At 38.8% G+C, this 12,472-nt stretch overlaps 1 long non-coding RNA gene across 1 annotated transcript in view; it reads left to right on the forward strand.

Moving 5' to 3' along the window:
* LOC132709032 (uncharacterized) overlaps nucleotides 1-12,472 on the forward strand; it is a 51,216-nt gene that overhangs the window by 3,786 nt on the left and 34,958 nt on the right. Inside the window, exon 2 of the long non-coding RNA XR_009620093.1 lies at nucleotides 6,106-6,197. This is a non-coding gene — a long non-coding RNA (uncharacterized LOC132709032). The remainder of the gene's footprint in view (nucleotides 1-6,105; nucleotides 6,198-12,472) is intronic.

Here is a 12,472-nt window from a genome sequence, read left to right on the forward strand (position 1 = left end):
ACATGATTGTCTATTCTGACTGGCTAGTAATTTAATACAGTCTCAGAAATATAATTCTTCTACCTGATCCTATTGGTGGTTAAAGTTATGTTGTTTATGAGCAAAGTTAAGTGCTCTGTTAACGAAATGTGATATATAGGACTTAGTAAAAGTCATGAAATATGTAATGCCTTTCTCTTGCTTTAAGAATATCAGTGCATATACAGGTAATATATGACTACAATCCAGCCCAAAATTTCCATTGCTAAGTAAGACAATTGTTAATTGTTTTGCCCCATTTTATGATCTTTCTGACCACAGTTGTTAGGTGAATCACTGCAGTTTTAAAGTTAACAACACAATGTTAAGTAAATCTGGATTTCCTGTTGACTTTGCTTGTCAAAAGGTCACAAAAGCTGATCACATGACCCTGGGACACAGCAGCCATAAATACATGCCAGTTGCCAAGTGTATGAATTTTGATCATGTGATCAAAGTCAAAAGTGTGGGAAATGGTCATAAGTCACCTTTTTCAGTGCCATTGTATTTATTTATTTATTTATTTATTTTATTTTATTTTATTTCTATACCACCCTTCTCCTGCGGGATTCAGGGCGGTGTACAGCCAAGATAAAACATAGCATATAAAATTTAAAAACATTTTAAAAAACAATTAAATAATTTTGGCCCAAGTTTAAAACAACCCAATTAAAACCGAATTCAAATTAAAAACTGAGAGGATGGGATCAAGCCAGCCCAGCTAGATGGAATAAGTGTGTTTTCAGGGCCCGACAAAAAGTCCGGAGCTCTGATATCGTGCGTATCTCAGGGGGCAGGTCATTCCAGAGGGCAGGTGCTGCCACAGAGAAGGCTCTCCCCCTGGGGGTCGCCAGCAGTAACTGTCTGGCCAACGGCACCCTGAGGAGGCCCTCTCTGTGCGAGCGAACCAGTCGGTGGGAGGCTATTGGTGGCAGAAGGCGGTCTCGCAAATACCCTGGCCCTAAGCCATGGAGCGCTTTAAAGGTGGTCACCAACACCTTGAAGACCACAGGAAGCCAGTGCAGCTCGCGCAGGAGAGGTGTTATATGTGAGCACCCCATTGCTCCCATAATCCCCTGCGCGGCCGCATTCTGGACCAACTGCAGCCTCCGGGTGCACCCCAAGGGGAGCCCCATGTAGAGAGCATTGCAGTAGTCCAGGCGGGAAGTGACGAGTGCTTGAGTGACCGTGCGTAGGGAGTCCCGATCCAGAAAAGGATGCAACTGACGTATCAGGCGAACCTGATAAAAAGCCCCCCTGGCCACGGCCGTCATATGCTCTTCATTGTAACTTCATTGTAACTTCGATCAGTCACTAAACGAATGGTTGTAAGTTGAGGATTGCCTGTAGTTCTTCCAGAAAATTCCAAAGCATGGTTCATGTAGACATGAGATATCAAGCTCAACATCATCAGGTAGAATTTACCTTAATCCCTCAGTACAAATTGATGAATCAATATGGATTTTGTATGTACTTTCTATTTGAGCTGTCCATGGTCCTGATTGCATTCTTGATAATCCCTGTATCCAACTACCATATTTTTCGGAGTATAAGATGCACCTTTTTTCTCCAAAAAAGAGGGTGAAAACCTGGGGGCATCTTATACTCTGAATGTAGCCCCACCCAGCTTCTCCAACAGAGGTTTCAGTGGCTGAAAACAGCATCAGAAACGAAGCTTCAGAAAAGAAGCCCCCAAAAAGAGCTTCAGGAAAGAAGCCCCCAAACAGTTTCAGAGGCTTTTTTTCTGAAGTTCTGTTTCGGAGGCTTTCAGAGGCAGAAAACAAAGTTTTTTCTGAAATGGAGTTTCAGAAGTTTTAGAGGCAGAAAAAAAAGCAAAAAAAAAGCAAGGCACAGAGCTCACAACCAAAGAACCTGTTGCTAAAATTCACCTCTGGGAACAGCTGATTGGGGGTATTCCGGGAGGCTGATCCACCTGCCAATCAGCTTTTTTCTTATTTTCCTCCCCAAAAACTAAGGTGTATCTTATACTCCGGTGCGTCTAATACTCTGAAAAATACGGTATGTAGGCTCCAAAATTAGTTTCAGAAGGTATGTCTCAAAAGTAAATAAATAATAAATGTTTGATCTCTAACTCTAAATGATTTCCAAAAGAAACTTACCTTTGTTCTATAAGTTCAAAGAGATTCAAGACTGTTCTTTCTGCTTTGTATTTCTACGATCTGACAGTCTTTCCTTGAATCCCTGCTGCATATTCATAGCAACTTCAGTTTGTTGTTTTGCAAAACATGAGCAAGAGAAATAGGATATATGCGGCAATTACCTAGCAACTATATGGGTACAGTTTGCAACCATGTTTTATCTTGGCATCTGCTCCTGCATCTTTTCAGAAAGATGAAATAGAGATGGTGTTGACTAATAACCAAAAGTTATGTTCTTTTATTATAGAGGAGATATTCCTCTCTTTATAAACTGCCGTCATTTTTATTCTAAAATTTCTTTCCTACCACAGCAGGATCCTCAAAAAAGAGAAACAAAAAAAAATTAATGCCATGATGTTTTTCTTATCAGTTCCTTATCTCATGTGTCCCAAACAAAGAATGGATCAAAGCTAATAGATCTGCCTATCAATCTTCAATATATATTCCCACAATCTGGGTGCTCTCCAGGTATGTGGGCTTAGTTTCTCAGAATTTCTAACAGAGCCATTGATGAAACATTGAGTAGTTGAAGTCTGCATAGCTGGAGGGTTTTCAGGCTGGGGAAAGTATGTCTCTTTATCTCTAGTGGTACTTACCATCTCAATGTCAGTTTAGTTCAGTTGGTAAGGTTTGTAAAACAAGTTTCACACATTGGTAAGACAAGGAACTAGGAAACTGGGAAACTAAGTCCACACATCTTAAAGAGTTTATGCAATATCTTATTGATGCTATTTGGTCATTGACTGAATCTATTGGCCATTGGTCATTGACCAAACTCGATTGCAGAAAATACAACTTCAGCAACAGATTGGTCAATGCCTGGAATGTACTACCTGACTCTGTGGTTTCTTCCCCAAACCCCCAAAATTTTAACCTTAGACTGTTTATTGTCAACCTCACCCCATTCCTAAGAGGTCTGTAAGGGGTGTACATAAGTGCACCAATGTGCCTACGGTCCTTGTCCTAATGTCCCTTTTTATTTGTATCCATTTCATGTATTCATAATCATGTTTATACTTATACTTTTATCTAATACATGCTTGATGAAATAAATAAATAAATAAATAAAATCTACTGTATCCAAATACTATCCTTACTATACTCCTTCCTGACTAGGAAAGCAACACCATTCCTTCTTTGTTTTACACCTGTTGAGGTATAAACAGTGTGAACTACTTAGTGTCCAGCCTGTTTCAAACTGGCTGTTGGATAACATGTATATGTGGAGTTGCTACATAGAGCCGAGGTGGCGCAGTGGTTAGAGTGCAGTTCACCTGACTGCTAACTGCAATTCAGCAGTTCAAATCTCACCGGCTCAAAGTTGACTCAGCCTTCCATCCTTCCAAGGTGGGTAAAATGAGGACCCAGATTGTTGGGGGCAATATGCTGACTCTGTAAACCACTTAGAGAGGGCTGTAAAAGCACTATGAAGCGGTATATAAGTGTAAATGCTATTGCTATTGCTATGTCTTCATGTTTTACTGTGTTGAGCCTTCCCATGTCTTTTGCAGCTTCGGATTGTCTTTTTCTTAGCCATTTCACTAAGAACAAGTCTTTAATCTAGCGGCATCATTAATACCATTAATATTAATTATTAATAAAGATCCTCTGCTCATCCTCAGAAGCATGTTAAAGGACATTTGACCCGAGGGGCCCATCATCCCATATATCATCAATAACCATTTTATATTTTATATCCGTGTAGTTTTCTTGATAAAATACAGCACTGCTTTTATTACTGCTTGCTCCCACACTGTTTGAAATGAGGACTCTGCCATCGTCACTAAATTGATGACTCTTCCTCCGGCATCCCTGTGGTCCAGCATAAGTGCCTGCTTGCTTCAGCTGGCAGCTGGGATTATCTTCATGACTTGGGTGACCTTGCTGGGAGCCTATACTCTTGGCATGCACTGCTGGCATATTTTTGTAACACAGAGACACCCACACACACTCCCAGCTACAATGAGGCAGCATAGCAGGATTTGGTGGTGAGCATTAAGTATCTTTAACAAATATGTTGCTTAGTTTTCACCAATTCTCTTCTGACTGATGAGACTCTCTGTTTTTTAAATGATCACATTCCTTAGAAGGTTCCCTCCCAAGGGAGAACACATCCATTTTCTTATAGATCTTACTCAGTATTACAAAGAAGACTTCAAAGCACGTTTTCAGAACTATGGGGAATAAAGGCCAGGAAGGAGGGAGTGGGGAAAGGAGAGGGTATTGATATTTATGATGTTGTTGAGGGGAGATTACTGTTTAAAAAAGGGAACAAAAGAAAATAGCTTCGCATCATAATTTTATCTGTTAATAGATGTGTATATGTACATGTATGTGTGTGTATATTCATACATACATACAGGGGTGCTATTCAGCAGGTTCTGACAGGTTCTGGAGAACCAGTAGCAGAAATTTTGAGTAGTTTGGAGAACCAGCAAATACCACCTCTGGATGGCCCCAGAGTGGGGTGGGAATGGGGATTTTGCTGTATCCTTCCCCTGGAATGGGGGAGGGAATGGAGATTTTACAGTATCCTTCCCCTGGAGTGGGTTGGGAATGGAGATTTTGCAATATCCTTCCCCTGCCACGCCCACCAAGCCACGCCCACAGAACTGGTAGTAAAAAGAATTGAATTCCACCACTGCATACATATATATACATGCACACACAGAGACACCTAGCCAAGAAGAAAATATGTGTTCGTAGCCAAACCTGAATTATTTTGTTTGATTCAAGCACCCTGTGGCTTTTTGAAACCACATGTAGCACAAACATTAAGGACTATTTCAGAAATAGAGTGTTTCCTCTGTTACACAAGTATACTTTTCAAAATTACTAATGTTCTCTCACCTGGTCTCTGAAAAAGAAATAGAAACTGTTTATGGTTGGTTCAGTATCTCAAGTTCTGCAAATTAAAGATTCTGAGAGAAAGAAAAATGAAGCTTTAAGTTTAGGACATGTCAAGGAACAGCCATTAGTCCCTGTCTTTCTGTCTGTCTTTGTGTATGTGTGTTGGTGTGGCTAACTCAGATATCTCAATGGGTTTTAATATTACTTTAAAAGGGATTACTGTATCACTTCAAAGACTTAAAAGGAAAGATGTGGATTTGGGAACTGAAATGTTAATGAGCATAGTCTCCTTTAAAATGATCATGCCTTTAGTGGCGCAGCTCACTAAGTGCTATTAAAGTAACACCAGCTGCCTGCAATTATTGCAAGTTCAAATCTCACCAGGCTCAAGGTTGACTCAGCCTTCCATCCTTTTGAGGTAGGTAAAATGAGGACCTGGATTGTGGGGGCAATAAGCTGACTTTGTATAAATATACAAAAGTATGAAGGCTATTGCTTAACTCATTGTAAGCCTCCCTGAGTCTCTGGAGAAGGGCGGCATATAAATCGAACCAATAAATAAAACAATAAATAAATAAATGCTGGCTAGCCAAGACCATACTACTCTTGCCTCCTCTAATTTGTGGCTCTCCTGTGTGTTGGACTACATGTTCCATTATACTCAACCAGGCTGGTGATCCTCCCTAGGCTGGTAGACTTTCAAGTGTATTTGGAGGCTGGCCCACAAATTCCCTGTTTTTTTAGGACCAGCAAAAATCCTGCTGGCTGATAGCAATCAAGGCAGAGTTTTTCAATACAGTATTGTAAAATTTAAAAAATTGTTAAATAAGTGGAAGTTATAGTTTTAAACATTATGGAATCTTTCCTACCTGGTTTATGAGTAGTTAAATATATAGAGCTGGCGGGCAATAACTCTGAGCAAAATCTGCAACTGATTGTTATAGCCTTCACGTTTTCTAATCCATTTGCCTCATTTCCTATTGCACTTATCATTTGCTTCAATCTTCTTCTTCTACTCTGGATATGCAATTTTATCACAGTACATCATTATGTTTTCAACTCTGTTAATGTCTTGCAGGCTTACGGGATCATTAATGTTTGCAAACAATTGCAAAAGATGTTTGAAAAGTATCAGGAATCTTCTGACAAATGATATGGATCACCAACAAAGTGAGTAATATACGTCTTACTGCATATACACTTCTCGACAGTTGTATATTATGAAGGAATTGCAAAATAAAAATATAATATCATAAAGCCAGTGTTGAGGGAGATAGAACAAGCAATGCTTGTGAGTAACAAATGCCAGTAATGTATCCGTGTAAGTATCTTTATTTTAGGTCATAGCCTATTCACTGGAAATGATTCAGAGTCCTTGGGCTTTCTGTTTAGCTTATTATGATATTGCCTTAGTGCTTTATGGCTGGATAACCTCAGAGAATCATTAGCTAAGTAGTTTTATAAGTCGAATCTTCACTACTCCTGGTTCTAAATTTAGTTCTACATTAGCTGGATCCCTGGCAACTCTGCACTGCAGAGAATCTTTAATATGTGTCAAGGAATTTTATTGTTTTGTTTAACACATTCGGCTTGTTGGAAAGAAATTTTTATCAGGTTTGTTTCTGAGCCAGAAATAAAATTACAGAGGCAGTTTGAGGGGTCCTTAGTGCTCTCTTAACTTGATGGTTTTCTTGCAGATGTTTCGATATCCAACATCATCAGTGTTAGGTGATGATGACTAGCACTGATGATGTTAACTAGTTTGGTAATGAAACTTCTGCAAGAAAGCAACCAAGCTCAAAGAGCACCAAGGATCCATCATGAACCCCGCCCCCCTTTTTTAGTTTTTAATGGTTATTAATTGTTTAGTTTTAATTTGTTAATGGGTTTTAATTCACACTGTTTTAATTCGGGCCAAAGTATATAATTCTTTTAATTAATTTTAAATCTTGTATTGTTATGTATTTTAGTTTTGGCTGTGCACCGCCCTGAGTCCACTAGGAGAAGGGCGGTATATAAATTGAATAAATAATAATAATAATAATAATAATTTCAATCCATTCATTGGCATCCTTCAGTCTCAAGAGACTATGGTATCGTGCTCTGGAAAGAGGTCCTAAAACAGCATTTAGTGTGACTAAAAGGGCCAATTCGAGAGTGGCAATCCCTTCCACGCTGAGGGCAGATACATTCTGTCCCCTGCCCAGCCCCCAGATTTCGCTGGTTCTGGGACTGCCTCTTTGCCTCAGCCTGCCGAATAAGTGTCTCATTTCAATCCCGAGCTACAAATATTCTCCTTTATTGGTACAGAGGCAATTGCTTGAACTGGAGATGAAGTTGATTTCTGCCAGTGCAACGCAGAGTCAGCGGTTGAAGGTGGACTTACTAAGTCTGACTAGGTGGCTCAGTGGCTAAGACACTGAGTTTGTCAATCAGAAAGGTTGCCAGTTCGAATCCCTAGTACAGGTCTCCTGCGTGAGCAGGGGGTTGGACTGGATGACCTCCAAGGTCCCTTCCAACTCTGTTACTGTTAAGTCTTTCCTAAAACCCCTTATATTTATTTATTATTTATTTATTAGTTCAATTTATATGCCGCCCTTCTCCGGAGACTCAGGGCATCTTACAATGCATTAAGCAATAGCTTAATGTCCTCATTTTACCTACCTCAAAAGGATGGAAGGCTGAGTCAACCTTGAGCCTGGTGAGAATTGAACTCGCAGTAATTGCAGGCAGCTGGCAGCTAAGTGCTACTTTAACAGCAGCAGTTTAGTCTGCTGCACCACCAGGCTCCTAGGTGGGAAAATATAGGAAAACTTTAACTTTGTTCCTCAAAAGCATGCACAAGTGTACTTTTTAGGAATTCCAAGAAAATGCACTTTTTCCAGTCAGACACCCTGCTGAGTTTCAGTATGCTGCTTGTTTAGCATTTGTTGATTGAAACTGTAATATAATATGGAAAATAATTTTTTTTCCCTAATATGATCGAAGAGGCCTCCAGTTAAGACTGGGAGGAATGTTCACCTGATTAGATTTCTCCTGTTGCATTTTAATCTTTCTCTGGAGGTCATTCTCATTGTAATTTTTAACCCTCTGACTGATTATTGGAAAGATTGTATAGTAGGAGGACTTGATCTCCTTCCCACAAGTTCCATTAACTATATTTTATGTGTCCTTGGAACATTTGCATCTTCACGTGTTTACTCTGGTCTCCATGAATTTTCTCCAGCTTTGCCAGAACCTTGGCTTAAGTCCTAACAGGCTTGGTATTCAGCCTGCTAAATATTCAGTCATTAAGCAGGGAAATTTGTTACAGAGGATCTTCTACTATATCTCCATGGATTTTAAATGCCAGGCATACGATTGATAATTTCATTGGTTTATTGATAGGGCTTTATACTAGTCCCTGGATTTGCAGTGCTTTCCCTTAGACCAAGGGGAGAGAGATATTTGCGTGACGGTAGGGGGAGATGACTATAAAATTTAATGGTACATCTTTGTCAGGCAATGTTCTTAAATTATTTTTGCTGTGAAAAGATGAAAAACTCTTGAGGTAATGCTTATCATATTATAGAACACAGAGAGACTCATATTCAAGATCACAGCAAACCAGAACTTGTTATTGAGTCTGGGGTTCTAGGTGCTCTCTGAGCTTGGTTTTTTTCTTGCAGACATTTCATTACCCAGCTAGGAAACATTATCAGTACTAGAAGGATCTGCACTCTGTTTATACATAGGTGACTTGTCCCATCAGTGTTGGTGAGAGTGTTCTTAGTGATTCCTTGATTAGGGTGGTGTTTACTGTTTGATTATTTGTCTGCATTAATAGTTCCTTGATTGGAGTATTGTTTATTTATTTATTGTCTTCATGCTAGCCTCTCTCTCAATCCAACCTACTTCCTTGACTTTTTGTGGTAGGGACCAAATGGGACAAATACGATATATATATCCATCTTTTGTTCTTAAGTAATTTTAGTTGCTGCCTGATATTATATGAGTACCATTGTGAAGGATAATACATAGAAGATTATTTGGATTCCTGCCAGGTTTGATTTCATTTTGAGCAGCTCCACAATTCAGTGGTTTGCCGTCATCTCAGTTTTTTGTTTGTCCCATGAAGAAGTGAATAAAGATCTTGCATCTAATTTTAAGGATAGGATAGGATAGGATAGAATAGAATAGAATAGAATAGAATAGAATAGAATAGAATAGAAACAAGGAATTTGTCTTGGTGCATACACTCTTAGTGTACATAAAATAAAAGATACGTTCATCAAGAATCATAAGGTACAACACTTAATGATAGTCATAGGGAACAAATAAGCAATCAAATCATATTAGAAAACAGTCAATATAAATCGTAAGGATACCAGCAACAAGGTTACAGTCACACAGTCATTAGTGGGAGGAGATGGGTGATAGGAACGATGAGAAGATTAATAGTAGTGCAGATTTAGTAGATAGTTTGACAGTGTTGAGGGAATTATTTGTTTAGCAGAGTGATGGCGTTCGGGAAAAAACTGTTCTTGTGTCTAGTTGTTCTGGTGTGCAGTGCCCTATAGCCTTGTTTTGAGGGTAGGAGTTGAAACAGTTTATATCCAGGATGTGAGGGGTCTGTAAATATTTTCCCAGCTCTCTTTTTGACTTGTGCAGTATACAGGTCCTCAATGGAAGGCAGGTTGGTAGCAATTGTTTTTTCTGCAGTTTTAATTATCCTCTGAAGTCTGTGTCTGTCTTGGTGGGTTGCAGAACCAAACCAGAATTGTGTCACTACTTGTATGTTGGATCTCTTCCTTCTAAGGATTCCATCTTGCCACTGAGAACTTGTAATTTTATTTTTTTTATGGTTGAGCAAAGATACCTTTGAAGAAGCTATGTTATTTAATATTTATGTTATGAAGCTGCTGGAAAGAATCATTTGCCAGTTTGGAGATAGTTGTCATCAATGTGAAATTACACAGTGGCACTGAACTATATGTTTCTTGCATATAGAAACTATATGTTTCTTGCATCTCTTGATTTTCTTTTGATTGCCGCTGAAACCTTTTTCAATTTCCTGGATTCTCTACACTCTGATTTGTTGTTCTTTGGGTTGTAAACTTCAGATTGACTGGTTTGAGATAGAATAAGGTCAAAAAGATTCATTGGTTTTATGAAGGTGGATGAATTTACTGACTTTATTGATTTGCTGTAAAGCACCTATTGGCAGTCTGCAATTTTTTGCAATCTGAATTTATATATTTATATCTATATCTATATCTATATCTATATCTATATCTATATCTATATCTATATCTATCTATCTATCTATCTATCTATCTATCTATCTATCTATCTATCTATATATTGGGAGACTATGACCTCTGTAAGATAATGCCCTTATCCTATATATCCTTTCCAATTTGGAAGACCTCGATTGGAAGAGTTCCTTTGCAATTTCTTTCCTTGGATTGTAATTCAAACATAGGAAACCAGAGAAAATGATCATTATCAATGAAAAACAGGGCATTGACACATCCCCATTAGTCCCTTTGCAACTAAATGAGGTTGTCATGCTCTACCCATCAGAACAGTGGTGGAATTCATTTTTTTTTACCAGTTCTGTGGGCGTGGCAGGGTGGGTGTGGCAGAGGAAGGATACTGCAAAATCTCCATTCTACCCCATTTCAGGGGAAGGATACTGCAAAATCCCCATTCCCTCCCCACTCTTGGGGGAAGGATATTGTAAAATCTCTTCCCACCCCACTCTGGGGCCAGCCAGAGGTGGTATTTGCCGGTTCTCCGAACTACTCAAAATTTCCGCTACCGGTTCTCCAGAACCTGTCAGAACCTGCTGGATTTTACCCTTGCATCAGAACTAACCCAATTTCCCTTTCTCCTTTAAAAGAAATGTTGGAAATATATGTTTTCTCATCAAATTGAATCAGAACTGGTAGAAAAAAAATGCAGGAGGATTTTTCAATATGGTGCTGCTATATGCAATTGCTACCAACAAGCCTTGGTAGTACAGTGGTTTAAAGCACCCTGTTATTAACACAGCTGCCTGCAATTACTGCAGGTTCGAATCTTACCAGGCTCAAGGTTGACTCAGCCTTCCATCCTTTCTAAGGTAGGTTAAATGAGGACCCAGTTTGTGGGGGCAATAAGCTGACTTTGTATATAAAAAAAATATATACAAAAGTATGAAGGCTATTGCTTAACGCATTGTAAGCTGCCCTGAGTCTCCGGAGAAGAGCGGCATATAAATCAAATTAAAAAAAAAAAGTGTAAAGGCCTGGTTAAGCATTGGATCTCATCATTCTCTTAATTTATAACTTTTTCTTTTGAGGCCAGAGCTGGTTATCTCTGTTTTGTGGATGGACTCCATTACAAGGGGTGCTTATATTCAGTATTGGATCATGAAAAATCGCTCTGTGACTTTAATGTAAGTGAGCCTCAGCGCTCATGCCAGAGTGGTCTGACGTAATTAGCAATATTTATCTTCAGAGCATCAGACTTTTGCTGATTACCCAATGCCCAACGGAAACAATAAAATGTTAAAGGCTATTTTGGTGCATTATTAATTATGTATGTCATTTGTCGTATCCTGTGCCGGGGAGCACCATGTGCAAATCAGCTTTTATAAAGGCTTGCGGTGACTATATGCATACAAAGGAACAGCATTTTTATCTCTGCCCAAAAAGAAAACAGTGTGTCTTAGATAAAAGAATGACTTCATTTCACTTCTGCCAAGAAAGAAAAACAATGGGTACAACCCATTCATTTGCAGCAGTGACCAAGTGATGTGAAAATCTTGATGTTGAGAGAATCGTATTTATTCATGTCTGTTTAAAGGGGATTTGTTTCTTTATATTTTGTGAGAGGTCCTTGGTGCTCTCTGAGCTTGCCTGTTTTCTTGCAGACATATTTCATTACCCAAGCGAGGCAATATCATCAGTGCTAGTAAGGAGTGCTGTTTGCTGGCAGTTTATATTCTGCTTATAAATTGACAGCAGTATATAAACTGACAGCAAACTTCACTCCTTACTAGCACTGATGATGTTACCTAGTTTGGGTAATGAAACATCTACAATAAAACAAGGAATAGAATAGAATAGAATAGAATAGAATAGAATAGAATAGAATAGAATAGAATAGAATAGAATAGAATAGAATAGAATTCTTTATTGACCAAGTGTTATTGGACACACAAGGAATTTGTCTTTGGTGCATATGCTCTCAGTGTACCTAAAAGAAAAGATACATTCGTCAAGAATCATAAGGCACAACACTTAATGATAGTCATAGGGTACAAATAAGCAATCAAATCATATTAGGAAACAGTCAATATAAACCGTAAGGATACAAGCAACAATGTTAGAGTCATACAGTCATAAGTGGGAGGAGATGGGTGATAGGAACGATGAGAAGATTAATAGTAATGCAGACTTAGTAAATAGTTTGACAGT

Source organism: Pantherophis guttatus, chromosome 3 (genome assembly GCF_059756535.1).
Source record: "Pantherophis guttatus breed Tessera chromosome 3, ASM5975653v1, whole genome shotgun sequence".
In the NCBI taxonomy this organism is placed as follows: domain Eukaryota; kingdom Metazoa; phylum Chordata; class Lepidosauria; order Squamata; family Colubridae; genus Pantherophis; species Pantherophis guttatus.